This window comes from Mesocricetus auratus, unplaced genomic scaffold, assembly GCF_017639785.1.
Source record: "Mesocricetus auratus isolate SY011 unplaced genomic scaffold, BCM_Maur_2.0 Super-Scaffold_100008, whole genome shotgun sequence".
NCBI lineage: Eukaryota > Metazoa > Chordata > Mammalia > Rodentia > Cricetidae > Mesocricetus > Mesocricetus auratus.
The window spans coordinates 66,003,473-66,028,020 of NW_024429192.1; the positions used below are offsets into that span (position 1 = coordinate 66,003,473).

General features: G+C 44.7%; 1 protein-coding gene across 1 annotated transcript in view; it reads right to left on the reverse strand.

The window, feature by feature from the left end:
* Positions 1-24,548, reverse strand: part of LOC101828273 (LIM domain containing preferred translocation partner in lipoma) — a 583,098-nt gene that overhangs the window by 524,330 nt on the left and 34,220 nt on the right. The window contains exons 2-3 of the mRNA XM_040751025.1: positions 14,323-14,442; positions 183-282 (exon numbers count right to left, since the gene is read on the reverse strand). The gene's annotated coding sequence lies outside the window, so the exon portion shown is untranslated. The remainder of the gene's footprint in view (positions 1-182; positions 283-14,322; positions 14,443-24,548) is intronic.

Below are 24,548 nucleotides of genomic sequence, written 5' to 3' on the forward strand. Positions count from 1 at the left end.
TTATATCTAGTCTGTTGCCATGAAACCAATTCAAAACAATAATAATAATAATAATAATAATAAATGAACATTTTAGACTTCTCAAGTTCTCAATTCTTGTTTCCAGCACCCATTATTTTTAAAAACTAACTAAAGCATATATATTCTATTAAAGAAGAAGCATATTTGTGTGTAGGACTCACCAGCTGAGGGAAAATATCTCCCTCCACAGAAGAAACAGTGAACGATGGCAAATGCAGAACTGGCTGACTCGTTATCTCTGCTTCTGTCCTGAGTTCCCAACTGTGGAAAACAGAGAGGAATGTTTGAGTCTCTCAGCTCCAACCATCTTCAGAACTTCCCAGGTGGGCAATGTCTCTGGTCAGACCTTATGGAATGATGTCTGACTGGCTTCTAGATCTCTCAACCCTCCAGTCAGTACCTGGTACTCTTGTTTGGTAAGTTTGTCCCACAGGAAGGGGGAAGAGAATGGTCTCATTCTCAACACTCCTGGAGAACAGACTCATCTAAATAATGGAAGGATGAGACAGATCAAGCAGATGCAACTAAGAAAGAAAAAAAAAATACAGCCTAGTGGCCATCCGAATTTCAATTTCCTTCCCTGTTAAATGAGAACTAGTGATCCACAGAGAGCTGCAAAGCCTTAGTGCTCCCCGGTAAGTCCTCAATAAAGACTTAAATCATCAAAAACTATGGCTCTTTTCTCGGGATTACACAATGTATATCCCAGGGCAGCAGACTAATATAAAACTTGTCCATGGTACATGGAATTGAAACACACAGGCCAGAAAAACTCCATCCTCATTCTTATCGCATCTTTGAGCACCTTCTTAACCAATCATATAATTGCTCCAAGTCAGTCTTCCCATTCATGTATAAGCCTAGAGTTGGAAGGGGACCCTTAAAGTGAATTCCTCAATTCTTCCACAACAGGAGAGCCTGGCACCAGGACAGGGGAGTAGCCATCCAAGAAACTATCACTAGTGAGTGACAAGGGACTTAGGGCTTGATCCACTACATCTACTTACTGCCCATCTTTAACACAGACTAACTAGGGCAGGGGCCTGCTTTGTGTTTTTATACGCTCTAGTACACCTCAACAACAGAAAGAAATTCCATAAGGAAAATGGAGTCCACTCGAGATGAGTCCACTGAAGCATTCATTCCTGAGAGTTTGAGGTCTTCAGAATATTGAAAATCTCCAAAGTCACTTTTACCAGAGGTACAACTTCAAATTTGCTGAGGCACTGATTGGTCAGAGGCCAACTTGAGAGCTATGAACAGGGCAATCTGATAGAAGAAAAAGATATCCCCAAACCCCATAAAACCAAAGCCCCCTATGCAGAGCAGGGGTTGGGGAGAGAAACACAAAACAGTGTCTATGAGAGACAAAGGGCTTCTGACTCCCCACATTTCTAAGCCTCAATACAAGATGCAGCTCCCCATCTACCCTTGGCCCTGGAGGAGGCACGTTCATTCTCGATTCCTTCTATGTGCCAGTGTAATGGCCTCCCTTTCCCAACCTCTCTTTTAATAATTTCCTTCTTCTCTACCATAAAGAGAACAAGCAGCTTTGCTAAAGAACTGCTGTGAAATGATTGAAGTTCCCATGCAAACAAACCATTAGCAGAGTTCAAATGCAATTTAAATTACCAGTTGTTAAAGTGCTCCTCAATTTCGCAGTAAGTTTCCAAGGAGAATTATATGCTATATACTATTTAATTGGTTGTTTTCTATTTTTTAACATCCTTTTATTCCCTCCACCCTTATATTTCAGAAGTGTCTATAAGAACTTCCCTTTAAAAAAATTACACATTGTTGAAGAGATGAAATGTAAAGATTGAAAAGTATCAGAGAAACAGCAGCAGGAATATGCAGCTCAGCAGAAACTGATGGCTTGGAGACTTCAAAAAATTGTAGAATTTTAAAACCTTACAAATCACCAACAGTGCCCACACTCTTGCCGGATGAATCCACTAAGGCCTTGGGAGTGGAAGGAGGGCTCGGTAGGTCTGAAACCCCCTCCCTGGAGAGTGATACACTCAAGAGAGACCTCAGGCTCCCAATTTTTCACATGGGGTCCATAAGTTCCCCAAGACAGTGAGAAATACTAGTGAATTTGACTCGCCACTTATATGTTTTAAAAGAAAATACAGAGCCCTCTACACATAGTTTCCTAGCTTCAAAGCGGAAATAGGAAGTGTCTCCCCAAAAGGGAGGAAGAGAAGCAAGGACTGAAGAATGGCTGCGAAAAAGCAAGGAAAAAGAACATTCTCAGTGGCGGCGAAAGCTAAGAACTCATCTAAACTCCTCACGGGCAAAGGGGCTTCAGGACTGTGGATTGCCATGGCTGTATCTGGCCCTAAGCCAGCCGCTGCCATGGTGAAAGAGAATAAACAAGGCCAGGCAGGACACGGCACTGTGTGTAGATAGAAGGGTTTCTAAAGGCCATCAGGAACACAGTTCCAAATCCTGGGCTTGTGTAAATAATGTTAACCTCTTCAAGCTCAAGTTTTCTGTCAGCAAAACAGGGCCCATACCACCTGCCCTCCAGGGTGTGTAGACGACCATTTCCTGGAGATCTGCATCCAGCATATGCACTACAGAGACCACACAATGTGCATTAATGCGTGCTCACTTCTTTCCAAGGTTTCTATCATTTCTCAATGGCCATGGATCTACAGATACAAATGATTTGGATTAAAAACTTCACATAAATCATCTGTATTCTCTAAGATATGTGATGCTCCCTCAAAGTAAGTTCATTTATGTTATCAGTTTCAAAAATAAAATACTCATGAACACTTTACATGCATTTTCTGTCTAATGCAAACTGTTTAAAAATGCTACTTTAAAAATATCTCCAAACCTAATTTTTTTTTTTGTTGGTGCTGTTGTTGTTTTGTTTTTTGAGACAAGGTTTCTCTGTGTAGCCCTAGCTCTGGCCTTGAGCTCAGAGATCCGCCTGACTCGGCCTCCATGGTACTGGGATTAAAGTCGTACCCCCAACACTGTCAGGCTCAAACCTAATTTTTAATCACACATTAATCAGCTTTACATTTGAAATCTTATTTATACTCTATCAATACTGAGAAAGAGTTTCTACTTACACATAGAGGAACCTGAGGATTGGAATGTGCAACAAAGGTTACCAGTACCAGTCTTGAACCAAAGTCTTCAAAAACCAAGCTCTGTGACAAAGGTTTTATCAATTATAGTCACAAATGGAAGATGGACATTTATTCTTCTCAGGGCAGAAATATACCTTTAAAAAAATGCCATTTTCACACTTCAAATTGCTTTGGTATAAAAATAATGGCTGCATTTTTAATAAAGAAATGTTCATGTAAGAAACCTGCAAATCTGTTGTCTATTCTACTTTGTTGTAAGTTCTTAAGGAAAAGCTCAGAGACCTGGCATTAGTCAGACAGAATATTCTTGAGAAAGGATAGTCACGACATACCATAAGATCAATTCTAAAAGAGATTTCAAATAGCTGTGTTCTTGATCAAACAAATCCTGAGTACCCCTGGTGTTGGCTTCTGAGACCCTCTGGGGTAGCTCTTAGCTGACATGATGCCATATTCCCTGCAGTCAGCATACTGAAAACAGAAGCTCACCTCTAGTGGGGCTTTGATAAAGCAGTGTGGACCTAGGAGTCATAGGGAACAAACTGTGTCTAGATTCCCAAAGATCTCACAGCCTCTCTGTGGGGATGCTGGGACCTGGAATGCACAAGACTGGGTGAGAAGACTACAAAAGTAAGTCCGTGCTGTGCCATGTTCTGCAGAGGGTCTGGAAGGCCTCTGCAGAGGCTGTGACGTCTCAAGGAAGCCTTAAACTCAAGAGGACTTCCACATTCAAGGAAGAAAATGGGCAAGGAACCAATGTGCACAGACCTTGAGGAGCCCAGGGTACTCGCAGATACCATTGTGAGACCAGCAGCACAGAGCTAAAGGTGGGACATGAAACTACAGAGGGACTTAGAGCCAGAACATGGAGGACTTGGAATCCTGGCCTAAAGCACTTGAACTGTAAGACTCATGGTGGGCACTGCATTTGAGAGAATGATACAAGAAAAAGCTAAACAGCTGAACCATCATGTTAATATGGAGTTCCCTTCCATAAAACAGCAAGATGTGAACATGTAAGGGATTGTCCCAGAGGAGAATGGTTTCTGAGTGGACTCTAATCCACAGCTCCACTCTCCCTTCCTTCTAACTCTGCAACTCATACAGGAAAGAAACGAGGTCATGCCCCAAGTAAGACCCCCAGGTTGCCACGAGGGACAGCCAGCACTGAGCTCCTGACAGGCTGAGCTCTAGATGCTTCACTATCTCTCAGGAAGCAGGATCCCATTAGACTCATCCCCATGTGTGCTGAGAACCCCACAACAGAAAGATGCTTCCTGGCCAGCCCAGTACAACAAAGTAGAACCTTCAGTTGACAATGCCCTAGCCAGAGGTGCTCAATTAGAATGTATGGAACTGCCTGAGCCCTGGCAGCAATTCCGCACGTCCACAGACCCAGGAAGACGACATACTAACTCTCTGCCCTTACAGTAGAGGGTAAGAGCTGAGGAAGATATCTAGGTCAAGACACAAGTCCCAGAACCCACTATGACATGGGGTGATCACTTACCTACACCCATCTAATGAAAAAGCAATTGAGTCATGTGTTTCCCACACTTCCCGCCTCACAGCGAGCAAGTGCCCCAGCCAGGAGCCAAGTGTGGATCTTGTGCTTCTAAGTGTGAGGAGGTATACTCAGCTGCCTGGCAGCTCCCTGGTGCAGGTTTACACAATAGCATCTCCTCTAGGACAAAGTGGGAGCAGATGGTGACTGAGATTAACTCCTCTATAAGACAACAGGAGTTCTACAGATAAAGGGAAGTGAGGTCATCCCACTTCTAAAGGATCTATGAGAGCAGAACATGAAAGCAAGCAGGATAGCTGGGGGGAGGCAGAGAATGGGCTGAGAGAGCAGGGGTATCGCTGGAGTCTATGGTGGACACATACTTGATTCTGACTTTGGGAAGTGCTCGATGCTAGGGACTGTGCCTACTAGAAAATTACACATTTCAATAGAACTATGGCACGGTTTCAGCGTTCCTTGGGATTTCATGTTCCAAAGCTGGGGCCAACCAAATAGTCTTTCAGGATCTGGGCCAAGAAACCAAATGGGCCCTTGGGTTTCTTTGGACCAATGTAGAAAAGGATGCTGTATGCAGCTTTGACATTAGGGGCAGGAACATCCTGACTTTGAAAAAAGGCACTAGTAAATTCCAGACCCTAGCTGGAGGGTAAGTGCCCAGGCTTTCAGAACACAATAGGGGGAGTGGGGTGGGAATTAGAATTTAAAATATATATACTCTACTCCTTGGTTTCTCCAGTTCTTAACTGCAGGGTCTTCAGCATGACACAGTTATAAGATTAAAATGACATTCCTAGAGCCTCGCTATAGTGAGATCAACTAGTCTGTGAGGCTGAAGGTGAGGACATGTGTTTCTACATGTATGTAAGCTGACATGTTTAGCACAGGTCATCACTGCAGGCCTCCCTCCCCCCATACCCCTCGCCCTTGAAGGCATCATGTTGACGGTGTAGCATGAAAACTACTCAGTCCTCCTGGAGAAGTGGGCTAAAACTGGAGTTGTCAACAGTTTTTCCCCTGCTGAAAATTGAGCTGTATTCCCCAGGCAAAGCCATTACATCTTTTTGTGCCAAATTGTTTTCATCTTTTAAATGACCCAGTAATCCCGCTTTGGGCAATATACATCAGGGAATAATCCAGAAGGAAAAAAGACGCAATTTGTTCAGAGATGTTATTCATAGTGCTATTTCTAGTTCTTTATATATCCCTCTATTATAGCACTGATCTCACTGTGCTGTAATTATCCACTCCCCTTCCATACGCCTCCAAATTATCTTTGAATCAATCCCCAGCACCTAGCACAATGCCTGGCATACAGTAAGAACTCAATAAGTGTTTGTTGACTGAATGGGTAATATGAAAGAAATTTTGAAAGAAATGAGCGAGCGCAAACAAAGCACTGTTTTTTTTTTTCTTTAAGAGATGGTGTTAAACTGGTTTCTTTTTTCTTTTTAGAAAACCTGATAACTTGACTGTAAACTGTTGGAAGAGGACCATGTCAAAAAGCCTCAGGATGACTGCCCACTGACTTAGTTTGTTTTGTTGACTGTCCAGAATAGATAATTGCAGTACAGGTAGCCAAGGGGTGCCCAGAGGCATGAGACCCATGCAAGGTCATTTTGGCTTGATGACTAGAGGCAAGAGCTTAGCCATTGTAGCTGTTCAACCTGATTCTGACAGTTTGCCGTGAGAATTTGACTAAACACTAGAGACCTTTCTCCACAAGTTAAAAAATGGGTATTTTCTGAAAAGCCCAGCTCACTTAAAGGAAGTAGGGGCGAACCAGGCAACAGCAAACTAAACTCAATTAAAGACAGGGAGATGGCTTCCTTGTCGCAGACCCAAGCCACAAGGGTTTTGATGTAGCAGTTTCTCTAGGATCTTTACTGGCTCATCTTATATGGGTGTGTTGCTAAAGATCTGGAACAAGAGACAGAATCTCTTCATAAACAGGAAACACATTGGAAAAGGACTGAAGACATAGCTCAGTGGTAGAACATAATCTTAGCATGTGCTGAACAAGACAAAAAGATAACATGTTAAATATCATCACTCAGAAACCTGACATTCTTGGTGGGAAAGAATACTAAAAAAAAAAAAAATCCCAAGAGAGCAAAGGCAGCTACACATTCTGAAGGCCTTGTATTGGGGTATTCTAACTGCTCTAAGCGAGGAGTCAGAAGCCAGCAGCTGCTGCACCCTCAACTGCTTGGCTAGAAGCTGGAGATTAGAATTCAAAGTCCATAGTCTCAGATCTGGAATTCTAGTAGCTGCTCCACAAAACAACACTGGTGTGTCTTTATGAAGCTCTGGGTCCACATTCTCTAAAGGAAATCACACTTTGACATCCTATTGAAAACACAGGAACAAGTCCTGAACTTCTCTCTCCTCCATCCCACAGCTAAAGCACTGCTCCAAGGCAACACACACACACACACACACACACACACACACACACACACACACACACACACACCCTGGAATGTGCCAACTCTCTATGTTTTGTGCTTCTAATATTGCCCTCACCTTTGAAAGACCTCCTCACACAGCTGCCAGAACGATGTTTGTAAAATGTAACTCAGGCGGCTACAAGCAGACTAGGACTTGGGGCTTGGAGGCAAACTCAGGTCCCACGGTTTCACACCAATCAACCCCCTTACCTCTCCTCCACTGATTTTGTAGCCCCTGCCATGGGCTGGTGGCACAGCATGTCCCTGTGTTCTCCACACATGAACTCCTTCCCACTTTGTACCAGCTGCCCACAGCCAACACCTGCATGCACAGCCCTTTCCTCTGTCCTTTACATGGCTGGCCATTGTCACTCTGATTCAGTTAGAAGAGACCTTGCAGAGCCCCTCCCCCATATTCAGTCCTGCACCTTAGGTGAATCTAACTCTGGATTATTGAACACTCCCCCTAATTTCCATGTTTATTTCTTATCTCCTCCCCTGCACACCCTTGCTGTTTTGCATATTTAATTATGCAGTCTGCACCCTGGGCTGAGATACTGCCCACAACAGAACAGTGCATAGGAGTAGCGACTCAATGATGATCAATAAAGTTAGGAAGAGATGATTCAGTCAGTAAAGTACTGAGTCCAAGCCCTAGAACCCAGATTTTAAAAAGGCCAGCAAGGTGTCACACATTTGCAATTCAAGTACTGGAGAGGTAGACAGGCAGGTCCCTGGAACTCCCTGACCAGCCAACCTTGTCTACTTCCATGAGTTCCAGACAAATGAGAGGTTCTATTTTTAAATTAAAAATTTAAGTTAAAGAAAAATAGACAGCACCTAAGGATGTCCTCTAGCCACACACACACACACACACACACACACACACACACACGCACGCACGCACGCACACACATGCATACTCGCATACACACCATGCACACACACCACACACGCGCACGCACACACACGCGAGTTAATAAGATTAGATAGATGAATGACACAGAAGAAGCCTATCTGATTAGTCCATGGAAACGGAGCTCAGCCTTGGGCTAACCCCTGGCCCTTGCAGTCAAACAGACTCAGATCACTAACCCTGATCACTAAGCCTATACACAGGACTAATAAGGGACTTAGTCAGCTTCTCGGGCTTCCTTAGGTCTTGCTTTTCTTGCAGGTAAATCAGGATGAGAACATGGACCTAATAACATGGGGAAATTACAGATCAGCCACAGACTGGTTACTCCAAGGCTCTACACAGACTAAGTATCTATTGTCAATAGTATGTTTTCAGGGTAAGAGTCAGAGAGCAGCAACATGCTCCACAAGCAAAACACAAATGAGCAGCAGTCAGTCAAATGCTCCCTCATGTACCTTCTTCCTCCTTTTCCCAAGCTGAGCAGAGCCATTCATTACAAAGGCCCCTTCTGCCTTGCTTGGAGAACAGCATAGAATGTACAGTCCGGGGAATGGACTGAGAGAAGTCGGGGTTCTTCTAACCCTATCAGGCGTCTCTCAGGACAAGCACACTATCAAGGCCTCCTGCATTGTAGAATGCTATGACATAGGACAGAGGGACTCGCTAAAGGCTGGTTCTCTGTAACGTGGACACACAACCCATCATATCTACACAAGGTCCTACATGCAAAGTATTTATTCCAGACTCTGTGGGTCTCAGGAATGTTACACACCAATGTATCACACTTCAAGTCCAACCAGAGCTCGGTTCTGCAGCGTAAGCCCGCCCCTCCCCAAGTTCCCACACACATCCCTTTTGACTCGTGTTTTCCCACTGGTGATCAGACACCACTTCCAAATTATCTCTCTACCCATCTAAAGCTCGGCATCAGGTGAGCAGATATCTATACAGTTTGCCGTTTGCTTGGTTGGTTGTAGGTACAAATTAAAAGTTTTCCTCTGCCTGACTCCATTTCTAAATCTATCCATGAGAATTACTCCCCTGGGAATGCAGCTGTCCCCACTCCAAACTAAAGCATCAACATTCCTCACAGTATTTCCCACCATCGTCCCTGTGCAAGCAGCATCTCAGGTCTGCTGGCAGAAATGCCATTGGCAATAATAATGTACTCACGTGAGGAGGTCACCACCGCAGACAGCTAGGCAGAGGGGCCTTTACTGCTCTTACTCCTTCTCACAAAGCCAGGTCCAGGACAGAACACAGCAGGGATGTGGCCCAGAAGCCTGAAGGGAACTGAGCTGAGCAGCACTCTCCTCAGCCTCCAGAACAAGGGGCAGAGGCATGGAGGGGGAAGGGAAGGAGGAGGGGGAGGGGGCTCCACTTGGTTTCTGGAAACAAGAATTCAAATCCTGCTTCTCCCAGACCCTGAGTCACCTCCTTCCCTTCCAATAGATGAGTGTGGTGGGTAAACATTTCCATATATGGAGAAGAAGGCTGGAGGATGTCAGAAAAATCACCCTTCTCTCTAGCACTTCAAGAACATGCCCCACACAAGGCAGCTCTCCTTACCCCGAGTAAAGCATTAACCCCCACAGATATGGAGTCTCAGTCACTACTACTGCACACACTACAGACAGACATGGAGTGTCGTCTACTACTACAACTGCTACTCTCTCTCTCTCTCTCTCTCTCTCTCTCTCTCACACACACACACACACACACACACACACACACACACACACACGGGCATGCGCGTGTGCGCAAGATCCAGTTCCAGGAAAGCAGCCTTCCAACACAGCCCAGGAAGTACTGGTTTGAAAGCTTAAAGTCTAACTTAGGAATGGGGCTGTCAAAAATGCCACAAGAGCCTGCCTACAGAATGGGAGAAAAATCTTCGATAGCTGTTCATCTGAGAGAAGATCAAGGTCAAGAATAGACAAAGAACTCAACAAAGTAAGTAGTACAAAATGTAAAAACCCAATTAACTGATGGGCTGAAGAAACAGCTTTCGTAAGGTGACATACAATGTCCAATAAGCGTCAGATGCTCAGCATCTCGAGCCATCAGAGGGATGCACGGAAAACTACGTTGAGAATCCATCTCACTCCAGTCAGTATGTCACTCTTTATCAATGATTACTACACGTATGTCAACAAAAAAATAACACTTAACAATGATGGTGGAATGAAAACTGATCCAGTCACTGTGAAAATCAGAATAGAGGTCCCTCAAAAAGCTAAACTTACAACTACCAGATGAACCAACTCTCCTCCTGAGTACTCACCAAAACAAGGTTTCCAGCCAACAAGTCAGAGAGCTGCTCCAACATCAATGTGGATTAGAGCAACAGTCACAACAAGAAACAGAACACACAGGCATGGCTGGAGAAAATGTGGCATATACGCATGATGGGGGTTTTGGCACTCATAAAAAGGAATAAAGCTATGCCGTCTTCAGGACAGATGCAACTGGAGATAGTCATGTAAAGAAAAGTATGCCAGTCTCAGGGAAACATAGGATGTTTTTTCTCATTTGTGGTCCCCAGACTTCACACAGACACAAAAGCATGTATGTATACAGGACATGAAAGCAGAAGAGGAAACCTGTCTACAATCCGAGGCGGGAATGGGAAGAGAGGAAAGGTTGGAGTGGGAAGAGAACATAATTGTTCTCAAAATGTCCTAACACAACCCATCATTGTGTGCAATGATTACAGACAAAGAACCCTTATAAGTTAAATTGAGTAAAAAAAAAAAAACAATCAATACCTTAGACACAATCATTTTTTAAGGTCACAATACATGTCATATCCAACAGTCCACATTACACAGACACTGACACAAGTCTCCTCAGGTCTTTGGGATAGGGAGCTTCCTGGGCACTTGATTTAGTGTGAATTCTTATCATGAGACCGCCATCAGGGTCTCTGATGCACAGCCAGGCTGGTCTATAGGCAGAGCATGATTGTTAGGGAGGGGAAGGCAAGTCAGATAGTAAAATTTGTAAAATTAATTCTAACCCCAAGCTTCTGTGGAATATTAGATGACTAAATTAGAGCTGTAAAGCTAATCAAGAGTGAATCTGGTCTAAATGACTCAAAGCCAAATCAAGGGAGAAAGAATGAAAGGCAGACATGAGATTCAGTGGGTGTTGGTGGGGACTGTTCTACCGCTGTTCATGACTGTACAAGGCTGTGCATGTCAGTTCGGCTCTGATAGCTCACATTTCCTCATCCAAAAATTGAACAGCTAGCCCCAAATTATCCACCCATGTACTGGAGGAGCAGTTTCTAGTTCTTCAACCCAAACATTCCTTCCACAGTTACTCTGATAACTTGATATTTTAGTAAGCATGTGAACACAAACATAAGCGACCCTGAAAACAGGTAAGACAACTGGATCAAAGCACCGGCCACCCGACACCAGAATCAGAACTCAGTGCTCAGTCCCCACGCTGCAGGCCTCCCAAGGTCTAGCAAGTGGACAGAGAGAAAAGGGGTGATCCTTGCTCTCTCCGGGGCCCAGCTGCTGTTGGCATATCAGTGGGAGCACTTCAGCAGAGACATAAGATGCTCCACTGTAAACGCTACTCATGGAAGGGCTGCAAACCTCCAAAACCAAGTTCCAAGCAGTGAGGTATCAGGATAAACATGAAACAAAAGACCAAAAGACCCACATTCAGCCAGGCATTGGTGGTGCACACCTTTAATCCCAGTGCTCGGAAAGCAGAGGCAAGGGAATCTCTGTGAGTTCAAAGCCAGCCTGGTCTACAGAGCAAATTCCAGGACAGGCTCCAAAGCAATACAGAGATACCCTGTCTCAAAAAACCCAAAAAAAAAAAAAAAAAAAAAAAAAAAAAGACCCACATTCACCCTCTACTTTGCAAACATTCATTTAGAGGTTAGTCTCCTTATCAGCCAAGGGACATTTCATTCCCTTCATGTATGTTCTTTCTTCCTCCAAGCCATCAAGCACCTCTGACCCAATATGCCTGGCTGCTCATGAATCTCCCTGAGCATCCCCACTGTCTCCCATGAGACAGAGATCATATTTCCTACAGCTGTTGATTCCATCTACGCACAAGAAAGTTCTTCCTTATATGGAACCAAAGTCTGACTCCTGGCCTTCAACCTCCTGCCCTGATCTGCTTCTTAGGACCATATGTCAATGCTTATCTCACTGGTGTGGAATTTTTGTAGGTAACTGTGTATACAGAAACAAAGCTATCCAAGGCCTCAGTCCATAGACAACCCTGCCCTTCTCCTGACCAAATCATATTTCTGACTATTCACGCTACTGTTACCAAGATGAAATACATTCTTTGGAGTGTTTTCCAATGTGTTAATGCTAAGTAACACATTCAACATGTACACTGAAATACTGTGAACTTGGAAGTACCCTACATAATCCAGTCTCTTCTTTCCTTCCCCTACCACTGTGTGTGTGTGTGTGTGTGTGTGTGTGTGTGTGTGTGTGTGTGTGTGTGGTGTGTGTATGTGTGGTGTGTGTGTGAGTGTTATCCCTGTGTACGTGTCCTCTGTGTGTATGTGTGTTATTTCCTTTGTGTTATGTGTGTATGTTCCCTGTGTGTGTGTGCATGTGTGTGTGTGTGTGTGAGAGAGAGAGAGAGAGAGAGACAGAGAGAGAGAGACAGAGACAGAGAGAGAGAGTGTGTGTGTGTGTGTGTGTGTGTGTGTGTGTGTGTGTGTGTGTGTGTGTGTAAGAGAGAGACAGACAAGTTAGGCAAGTGCTCTACATTAAATTGAAAATCCACCCTCCTTTCCACTCTTTACTGTGAAACAGAGAATCACTAAGTGGCTCAGGATGATCTTATAGTCACTTCTATGCCCGGTAGACCTTACAATTGAAATCCACCTGCTGTAGCCTCCATAGTACCCTTACAGGTTTGCAGTAACAAGTACAGCGAATGGACTTTTTTAGTTTGCTGTGAAACTTAAAGCAACTACCTTCAGAACTAGCTCTCCATCCATCTCTACTCCACCAGCCTTGCTACACACCCATTCTTCATGGGTGAAGTCTGAAATGCAGTCCCCATTCTTCAGAATTAGAACCCAGTCCTGCCAGACCCAAAAATGCACCCTCTAAGGCTCTTCCAAAGAACATAACTGATAAATTCTGTAGGCAAGCAAGGTCAGCACACTTCTTAGAACAACCCAGGGCAGCAAGGTCAACTTGCTCATCCCAGGGTTGGAGTACCTCAGAGACGTTCAGTAGGGTAGTAGGACGAAATGGTCTCTTCATCTATAGTGGTGCCCACCATACACAAATGCCTCCCCAGGCAATCTCATGGACTCTCTACTCACAAATTCTTTTGGGACAAAATAATAGCCAATGTGCCAAAAGGAAGACGGAGGCTCAGTGCTGACACTTGTACTCCTGAGGCCTCAGCAACAGAAAGTAGGCAAAGCAAGCTGCGGACTTGAGACTTTAGGCCAGACTCTGTCCTATACTCACGGTGTGACCACAGGCTTACCATTTAACTCTTCTAAGCCTTGGTTTCTACACCTGAAAATCAGAGATTAAAGCAGTAACTCTGCCTCCCTCTTGGAGCAGTTACAAGGATCAAATGAGATAATGAGAGTGAAAGCCCTCTGGAAAAGAGGAAGGCATTCTCCAAGTATGAGGGATTACTGTGTGATTACTTGTAAATGACTGTGCATTCCATTACAAATAGAAAAGGCAGTGAGGTCATTCACAAGACAAAGGCACTAGGCCCTGGGAATCAGGGGAGAATGATTCAGTGTTGTACAGGTTATGTCTATATGCTGCTCACACTTGGAGTTCAAAGCTCAGAAGCAGCCGTCAGGGTCTCAAGTTCCAAGTCACATACGTCTACAGGGCAGCTCACGGCAAAACCTCCCTTTTCAGCTAAAAACAAACGCCAGGCAAGAAGGAGGCAATAGAGATGGACATCTGGAAGACTCCTGAGAGTCTCAGTTCCGGAAATGTGGCCTTTGATGTTTTCTTTGGAGTAGTTGTTAGAAACACAGGCTCCAGTCTCACTGCGGTGAGCCCATGGGGAAATAAACGGACAGTAAGGAGCTATTTACCAAGGAGCACTGAGGAAGCATCCAAGCATGAATTGGTCAAGGGCACAAGACATTTCAATTTCCAGACACCAAAAGCATAAAGATCTCCAACCAGGTAACTCTTCTAAGCCACAGAGGCTCCACCTAGAGCCTGGCATCGGCCCCACCCACACATCCCCATCCCCACCTCCACCCCTGAGGCTGCATGAAGCCAGCAGCAGGGTCAGCCTACACACCCATCTTTTACATACCAGCCTTCCTGCTGGAGACCACCCTGAAGAGGGATCCCAAGCAGACCAGATAGCGAAGCCTCGTGTCTGCCTTCTTTTCCAGCCTCTTCCAACACTCTAGTTGTCGGATTCTCTTCGTTCCTACAAAAAGAATCAAGTATTCACTGTCATTAATGGAGGGACCATACATTTCCCCACAAATCATCCCTAGGCTGATGAGAAAAAAGTTCAGTGCTGTCTCCCCCTGCAAGAAAGAAGCTACTCTGGAGGGCAGGCTATGGTTCCTTGATTCCCTCCCAGTGACTGGGCTAGACTTCGGGCTAGGTATTACAAGCAGCTACAGCAGAAAACAATCATGAGATAGAAGACGAAAAGAAAGATTCCAGCACACACAGTGAGGAGGTAGCCAGGGAACAGAAGTCAGCTAGAGTCTATCGGGTAGACAAGGTCACAGATGGGTATAAACAAAGGCAATGCAGAGCGGGGGACAAAATCAACTGTTTTGAGATAAAAGAATGAGTTTTGCTTTGCTTGTTTTTGTTATAGAGTAAAGCTCTAATCACACCACTGGTAAGATTTAAAAACATAATCCCTTTTGCTCCCCACTGAGAAATACTAACAGCAATAACTATGATGTGATAAAGATTTACTCTGTTAGCAATTTTACTGCAGTTTTACATGTACACAGATTTGTGCTTGGTGCATTATTTAATAGCAGTAATAACATGTTCACAGTACAAACTGGACCCCTTGCAATTACCTAAGTGCCCTATGTCCCCCTTCTCCCCCAATGCCCATCTCTAATCACATCACTTCTATGAGACGAAATACTATATATTTCCCTATAACTAACATGCATAATAATCATATGTAAGATAGCTGCTTCCAAGAGTAGTTGACAACAACAGTGCCACTGTCAGATAGATGTCTTTCACACAGTGGGCACTGTGTATGTTTAGACAGGCACTGCCCTTAGAAGGTTGGGTCACGAAAGTAATATAATATGGGCCATAAGCATTCACTTTTTCCTAGACAGAAATTAAACCAGTCAAAACAAGACTACCAGGGTCAAAAGGGGAGACCTAGCCAGGGTGATGGACACAGTTCAAGGACACTGTGCACCGGGCAGCCTGAGGGCTCTGCAGCTGTTGAAAGCTGAATGACCCTGAACCTCCAGCTGCTGTTCCCAAGGCCACAGAGGGGCTCAGCAGATCAAATACTTCCCTGAAAAAGGAAAACAGCCACATGCCACCAAGATGGGAATGTGAGTTCAAAGAGCAGCTTTCAACTAGGTGTCAGGGAGTCAAGGGCATGCAGAGCTTGGTGTCCCCACCCTGGGACCAGCACAGCTAGGAGCACTGCTAAGCCACTTGGCCTTATAGCCTGCATAAAGAGTTGTTAGGCTACCACAGTGATTCTCAACCTTTCATCTCGAAGCACCATTCCTCTCTATGTGAATACTATGAGATGGTCAATTTTTAAATCAGAGCTGCCAGCAGGCCTCAGGCTCCCCTCCCCTCCATGTCTCACTCTGTTGGTGAAACTCCCCAACTCTGAGACCACACAGGAGCCAAGTGGATGGGGCTGAGTTTGAGTTTGAGGCCAGTCTGGACTACAGAGTGAGTTCCATCCAGGACAGCCAGGGCTACACAGAGACACCTTGTCTCAAAAATACACCCCCCACCCCAGCAAAAAATAATAATCCTATGTTCTCCCAGCAATTAGGAGTAGCCTATGATTCTCTGTCTAGGGGTGGGACCCTGTGAAATACTCCAATGGACATTAGTAGTCCATTGATATTGACAGCCCTGAAACCACATACACATCACCAACAAAAACAGACCTCGCAGAGTGTTTGTGTGTGTGTGTGTGTGTGTGTGTGTGTATGTACGTACGTATGTGTACATGAATGTATGCAACAATAGTAATCAAGGTGACAATCAACTTGGGGGGGCATGAGGTGTTACAGAGAGGGTGTCAGGGAGGGACTCTAAAGAGAGAAAAGAGAAGGGAAACGATGTATTCTGTTAAAAAAAAAAAGCACATTTTAAAAGAATTCTTTCATTTCCCTAAACCTTAGTTTTCTCACCTGTAAAAGGGAAAATATTCACCTCAAATGGCTTTTATGACAATGCATCTGCCTAATAGTTAACAGGATGCCACAATATAGGCTGCAGCAAGATTAACTATACCTTGGTTCATAAATGAAAGAGCAGATAACCACATGCTTTTGTATACTTGTGGACATATTCAACACAAACTCCCTGGCAGTAGTAAAGAATGAGTAAGAAAGAAGAATGTAAGAGACAAAGGGCGTGGCCATTGGGAGGTTACCAATGTTCCAGTGGGAGGCCCCACCCATCTACAACATGTCACTGATTGGACTTAGTGAATTATCAGAGGGAGGAAGGTATTGGGGGGGGGGGCGGACATAGGGGAAGATGGGGAAAGTAAATGAACTAGAATGTATGTATGTCATTGTATACATGTATAAAGTCCTCAGAGTTTGGTTTCTCTGTTTTTTTATTCAGTTAGAGAAACACACTCTAAGTCCCAAATTCTCTGAACAGCTTATTTCCTAACATCTTCAAGTTTGTCTTCAGATCTTTGAAATCTGGGGCCTTAGCATTCGGACAACAACCAAGATGGTAAAGAATGTAGAAAGAAAACATTTGAGAAAAACTACTGTTTCAGACCATGGGAACAAGGTAAAGAATTAGTCTCTGAATATGGACACCAGCATCATCCAGACAACAGCTAAGTGGCCTGATAAGTCCCAGATGTCCTCTGACCGGCAGGTGCCTGGTGCATACAGACAGAGTGAGAACAACACACACACACACACACACACACACACACACACACACACACACACACACACCACTGCCATGCTATACAAAACAAGGAGTCAAAGGTACTTAATTTCCCTGTACAAAGCACATGTGACCATGTGAGCCCTGGGGTATGTTCTGTGATTGAAGTATGTGAACAGGAGTATTTTCCTAACCTACCCTTTCACTAAAGCTGGTCCCACCAATTACCAGTCCACAAACATCCAAATTATGACAGGAATGTTTCTGTAATTCTTCTCAGTGACAAAGTTTTTCACACGTCTCCCTTGTTTAAATGTTTCTTGGCAGAATAAAACCACACTGCCCATCTCACAGATTTCCTAGGAAGCATTTGAGACAGAAGTCACACGCCACACTTGGGATCTGTAGCATGTATGTTGAACTCTCTCTCCCATAGTAGGGTGCAAGTCAAGTTCTGCAATTAAGGGGGCAGTGAGGACCCAAGACCAGCTCACCCAGGACTCTAGTAGGCAAGTCACCTTCATTCTCTGAACCACAGTTTCTTTATCCACAAAATGAGATTTATCAGGTCACCCTACACATCCACGTGCCCTTTTCATGTCACCCTGAAAGCTGTCAGAAATGAAACCAGATACATACATACATATATACATACATACACATACATACATACATACATACATACATACACACACACACACACATACAGCTACAGCATGGGAACACCACACAGACCAGCAAGTCACTCCCCAAGAACAACTGCGGTCATAGTCACAGAGCATGCACTGTCAGCAAATTGCTGGTTTGAGTGGCAATTAACAATCAACTCAAGATGCAAGAGCATTAACATAAAGGGCACAGTATGCACCTGACATGCTTCATGGCCTAAAACCTAGGCCCTAGATGGTCTATGAGGAAGAAGAGGAAACTACACCTTCCTGGAAGCCTCTTGGAAGATCTGCTCCTCTGGTTAGCATAGGCACCTACTGCTACCACCTGGCCACCTCATTCTTGTTTAGCTAAGGAGACAATATTGACATGGGTGCCAGGAGGTCCCTGTTAATTTTACAAAGACTAAGATCCTAGACCTGGCAAAAGCCAGGTGTTACCTAAGCCAAATCCTGAAAACCATTTGTCTGGGCACTTATTCACAAAAAAAAAAAAGCATTGCTGATGTTTTCATGGAACACATGGTAAGTGAGGGGCAGATCTGTGCTCTCAAGGACACTTCTTATGTAGTGTGGTTTCTAAAGGCAACAAAGTCCCAGGGTTTTACTTAATAGCTCCAGTGTCTCCAGAACCCAACCTCAACCTTCTGTTCCCATGATAAATACATCCCACTGCTATCCAAAACACACTGTTTTTTTTTTCTTCTTCTTTTGGTTTTTCAAGACAGGGTTTCTCTGTGTAACCCTGGTTGTCCTGGAACTCACTCTGTAGACCAAACTGACCTTGAGATCTGCCTGCCCCTGCCTCCCAAGTGCTGGGATTAAAGGTGTGCGCCATCACCACCCAGGCCAACACACATTCTTTAGAGTAAAGACTTGGCTTACAAAGTCCCTCGGATTGCTACAGCCTCCAACCCAAGATGCATACTCTACACATCCCTCAGAGAATACTAGTAATTCCCAGCAGGAGCGGGATTGCCTTGGGAGAAGGTAAATTATTTGTCTACTCTGTGTCCTGTACTCAGGGACACGTAGCACACTTGCCCATGCCCTCTAGGTACCAAGGGTGACCTGGCCTCTGGGGACTAAGACAACAGAACACTCCTGTGTCTTTTCTGACTCCCTTAAAAAGACAGCACTGGCTCCCATTCTGAATCAATGGTCTGTAAAAGCCCTCACACCAGCAATGTTAAAGTGATGCTCTGCCCTGGATTTGCCAGCCCGTATATAACATCCATCACGATCTTCCTTCTACTGTTCTCACTATGCATTTGACTTATTCTCCTTCCCAATATGGGCTCCCCAAGGAAGAATCCAGGCTTGCTCTCTCTCCACACTGCCAATGAAGGCTCATGGTCAGGTTTGTATTGTTTATTAAAAGCCTAGAAACAAATTATGTAAAAAAGAACAACTGTACTAGGGCATGGAGCCTAGGAAGCGATTAAAATGAACAGGAACATCACAAATAAACCACTCTTGTCAAAACTAAGGAATATGCAATTAAGAAACTGAACGTAGGTAAATAGCCTGCTCTTTTGGGATATTAAGCATATTAATTTTATATAAATAAACTTAAATAGTAGATATTATACTTAATTATATTACTATAATATTAAGATGAATTATAAACATTAAGTATTTCAGGATAATAACTCCTGGGAATTTTAAAGGAATGTGTTGGGGCACATATATTCTCTCAATTGGCTAAGAGTCCATGTCTCTGCCCTGAGGTTCCTTGAGATACAGAAGCATCCTGCTGCAAATGACATGTCCCCACTCCTGATGCTAGGAAATAAGGTTCCATCACTGACATGTGATGCCAAATCTTCCTGCTGCTCTCTCTACTCCCAAATGGCAATATGCAATGCAAGAGTCACACAGCCTCTGCACTGGCAACATCACGGCCAGTCACCAACCAAGGGGGAAATGGGTCAGCCAAGCTCCACACACCTCAATAGTGGCTTCCTGGTCCCACTTTCACTATCCCTAGGTTGTGACAATGTGATCAGTTTGGAAACCCACTCCCACTGTTCACATCTTTCCAACAATTCTGTTAGCACTTCTGGCTGCAAATTAATTCCTTGCCACTTAAACTATACAGACTGCTTCTCCCAGCATTATTTCTAATAGATGCAGCAAGGAAAAGGAGAAAGAATTGGTTACTTGATTAGACCATCCATCCCTGTTTCTCATCTGTCCCACACTACATCCTAAGACATTTTCTCTGTGCAGGTCACAATTCCTTGCTTTATTGCAATAAGCTAATAGATCTAGAACACCCAAATTGGCATAAGAGGTATAATAATCTAATCACAATTACACAAGCAAGATTATGGTCAGTGTAAACACCAAATCACACATAACAAGGCATGCTTAAGGCATAATTATTGACCTTTTCTTCAAAGCTCCTGGCTTAGACGATTTTCCAGATATTCCCTCACTGGCTTGCTTGCTGTGCTCCTGAACCATGTAGCCCGGCACAGCCCCACAACACAGGGCTTGACAAACATTTGCTCCTTTCTCCTCCTCTTGGCTAAAAGGAGACTGTCACACTGTACTCTGAAGGATGACCAGCAATATACCCAGTGACTGCAGTAAGATTTGACTACCCTCCCCTGAAACCTGGGTGACTCTGGGACTGCTACCAATAAAGCAGAGTGACACAGCTTCTGAGTAGTACCTGCTGCCTTGCCAGCACCAGTACTGAGTGTTGCCCCTCTCCCTCCATTCCACCCTCCCTTCTTCCCTCCTTTCCTCAAACCCCCATATTTCCTTTCAAGGCCTTTAAACCAAGCATGAGCTGTAAAGAAATTCTAATGTGGGAAAACATATACAGACATCCCAACCCGTGACTTGTCAGCATGCATGCCTCTACTGTCTAGCCTTTCAGTGTTCCAACCAAGGCCACAGGCCTCCTACCATAAAGGCCATGTAGAAAAATGCCCCCTCCTTCTTTGCCCCACCCAAATTCTTGACCTAGAAAACCCATGAGCATAAATGATTGTTATAGGCACTAAGTTTGAAGGTAATTTGTTATAAAGCAAGACTCCACAGAACAAAGTCCTGCCTGTTCTTTTAGCTTTATTTATCTGGTCCTTGCTTTGACCATTCAGACCTGCCTTGCTTCACTGATGATGGTGCCTATGGACACTAGTCCCTCCACGTGGTCAGAAATGAGATATGGGCTCTGTTTGTCACAACAACTCTGGGACACAGCAGAGTTAATGGACGTAATAAAGATAAACAGATATAGACCAAGTAGCGTTGGCCAACTCTTCATCTACTGAGTAAGTGGACTGAGGAATACAGCTTCTCCAGTCCTCTCTTTTCACATCTGTAAGATGAGTGAGCATAATTAGAAATGCTAACTGCTGAAGAACTTGTGGAGATGAACTGAGAGAAAGACCCTTTTCCCCTAGCACTCTAAATCTGAGACACGAAAATAGCCATCTTACTAGCTGTGGGCTGCCATAGGACCGCGTCCCTGCTAGTGTGATCATGTTGGCAATATAGCATGGTTGCCTTCCTGCTCTCCTACCCAGTATGGAGCCTCAGACATGGCACGCGGGGAGAAAACTAAGTCCTGGCTAAAAACGAAGCAAAAACTCCTATCGCTTGAAGACTGCAAACTCCAGTGGATAAGGGTGTACACCCTAGAATCTCTGGCTTAGGTTCAATTCCCAGCTTTGTCTGAACTTGCTTGTGGCCTGACCTCCCTGGGCACATGTTTCCTTATATGTAGAACAGGGACAGAAATGATACCTTCCTCACAGGGCCAGTACAAATGAAGTAGCTATGGCAGTACTGCACACAGTGTCACTTACTAATGTCACCAAGTGTGCAATGTAGGAACAATCTGAGGACACAGAATTAAGTCCTATTTTACATTCCATTGTAAAACTGGTGCCTGTTGTGCAAGGTAAAGGGGCAGCATCCAGGTCCATCTCCCCAGCACTCTACCAATCTAAAGCACTTCCCATTCGGCTTCCCGACAAGCACATTTAATGAAAAATGTATCTAACTGGAAAGGGGAGAACAGTCCAGACATAGCAGGGCGGTACCTCTGGGCATAGCAAGATGAGAAGACCAATGTCAGGAGCCCTGTCTTTCAGCACAGTCAGCTCCTGTGGGTAAAATTAGCTCAGCTCTGCTCCAGTGCCAACTGGAGCCCCAAGGCAAAACTCACCCCGGGCAAAGCACGACCTCACCTGACCCTCGCTCTCAGGAAGGGGGTCCCTGGTGCACCTCATTAGGGCCTGCGATGATTCACTTGGCTGTTTCCTGTCTCTGTCTGCTGAGGTCACCTCTCTGCTACCCAAAAACGTAGCTCCACGGGAGAACTAGAGACTAATGCAAGCAGCCATCCCAGCTTCCCTTCTCCCAGGCAGCTCACAGCAAGGTCTGAAGAGGCCGCCTGCGATGCCAGCTGTGTGCTGAGAAAGCTCTCTCTCCTAAGTTGTGTAACCCAGCTCACGGACAAAAGGCAGGCAATCGCCCAAGCAGACCCCTAAGGTGACCCTCTTCAGTTCGATAAGAGGACAGTGTTGGCAAGATGACAGGCCTCTGCAATACCTTTGTGTCTGACATAACACAACACAGTAGACAGGATGGCCACTAGACTCTCCTCTGAACCCTCTCACCCCAGTACCACCAAGGCCAAGCTCAAGGGTCATCTCTGCCCCAGTTACACCCCAACCTGGCTAGAATTCCCAGTAACTCTACAACAGCACACCTCCACCCTTTATTCTTGAGCATTTACTTGCTCAACAAATATCTACTGTATACCTACCTATTTGGGACCTAAAGATACAGAAATGAAAAGAATGGCCATTTCTCTCAAGGACAGGCAGCCAAGTTCAACAAACAGCCTAAAATGGAGGAAGTCGAGATAAGCAAGGTCAAAGGCGATGTATGAGAGGGAAGCCCTGGAAGGCAAACAGGCCCTTGAGAAGAAAACAGTAAGTGACAGTCGAGGGTACAGAGAACCCAGGAGTACACCCAAACACACAGCTGCCTCCTGCCACCTCTCCCCTTTAATAGATGCAGAAGATTGGGGATTTTACCCTGGGTGAAGAAAATGGGAGACTCTGAAACACAGAGACGAACGTGAACATCTGAGTCTACAGCTCTGCTCTGGAGGGACAGGGAACACAATAAGAAAAAGGGTGGGGACAGGAAAAGAAGATAAAGCTGAGAATGCTGGGTAAAAAAAAAGCCTGGACTGGAGGAGCACGGAAGGCCTAGAGAAAGGTGTGTGGGGTGGCTGCTCCCACAGCGGATGATACAATCTGAAGACCAGGATGGGGAATAAGCATCCAGAGCTCCCGTGTTTTCAGGCTCCAGGGACTCGGCAGACAGATGGTGAGTTGCTTTCCAGAGTGACAATGACATGCGGGGTCTCAGGTCTCTTTACATACATGAGTCTACAGCTCAGGAGGTCCAAACCAGAAAACCACAAGCACCATGGCAGGAACACAAAGACACAAAGATATTTCAAGACCAAGTTCTGTAAGCCCTACATCTGTGGCACGTGAGAGAGGATAGAAACCAGCAAGGAAATCTTGAAGAAAGGCCAGAGAGATTAAGGGATACCAAGGATACCGACTGGTAAAGTGAACACTGCCACAAAGGCCAGGAAGAAGAGAGCCGAAAAGTACTGGAGTTGGCATCACAAACTAGAGGGGGACACCTCTCGTCGGGAAAAGAAAGAAGGGTGTATATGCACATATAAGAATAAGCAAAGAGGAGGGAGAGCCCACGCTCAGAAAGCAGCCTCCCCAACAGACTTCACAGCGCCCTCCAGGCCTCTAGACCAGCCTTGTCCTCAAGAAACAGTGAGCACCACACACATCACTGTGTGCTCCCTGGCAGTCACATTTGTGAAAAGTAACAGATCGATTTCAAGGACATATTCCATTTAACACCACATACCCAAATGCCATTCTTAAAGGGAACCAAAATAATAAAATGTATTAAAAAGGTACTGATATCATTTTTGTACTAAGCTTTTGAAACCTGATGAGAACTTTGCATTGACAGCACATGTGAATGTGAGGTATCCACATTTGGAGTTCTCCACTGCCACATGTCATTCTAATTTAACGTGGATGAACCGGGGCTCAGCATGGCATCTGGCACACTGCATTTTAAAAAATATGACAAAGTTGGTGGCGCACGTCTTTAATCCCAGCACTCAGGAGGCAGAGGCAGACGGATCTCTGTGAGTTTGAGGCCAGCCTGGTCTACAGAGCGAGTTGCAGGACAGCCTCCAAAACAATACAGAGAAACCCTGTCTCGAAAAACCAAAAAGAAAGAAATATGACGAAGTGCATAGACAGACAGATGAGTAGAAGAATGGGTAGATGAACTACACTGTCATTTCATTGAGAAAGTCCAAATTTCTTCCCTCAATCAACTGTACTTTAAGTAGGAATCTTAGGCTATATTAAGAATAAAGCCTTGATATAGCTTAATGTTAACATTAGCAGCATAATTTCCATTCCTTTTTCTTTTAAATATGACAACTGTTGTCAATCTCTTTGGGGAAGCCAAGAGGCGGTACCACAATTCTGTAACATGCTAGTCAGAGGAACTATTATTCTCACAGATCTCAGGCAGGTGACTTTACTTCTTAGAGAATCTCAATTTTCCTTACTATAAAGTTACAAAACTCCAACTCAGCATGTCACATGGGCTCACTGCAGGGCTCATGTGAAATGTGAAGATACCAAAGTGCTATGGAGAGCTAGCACAGAACCCAGAAGTA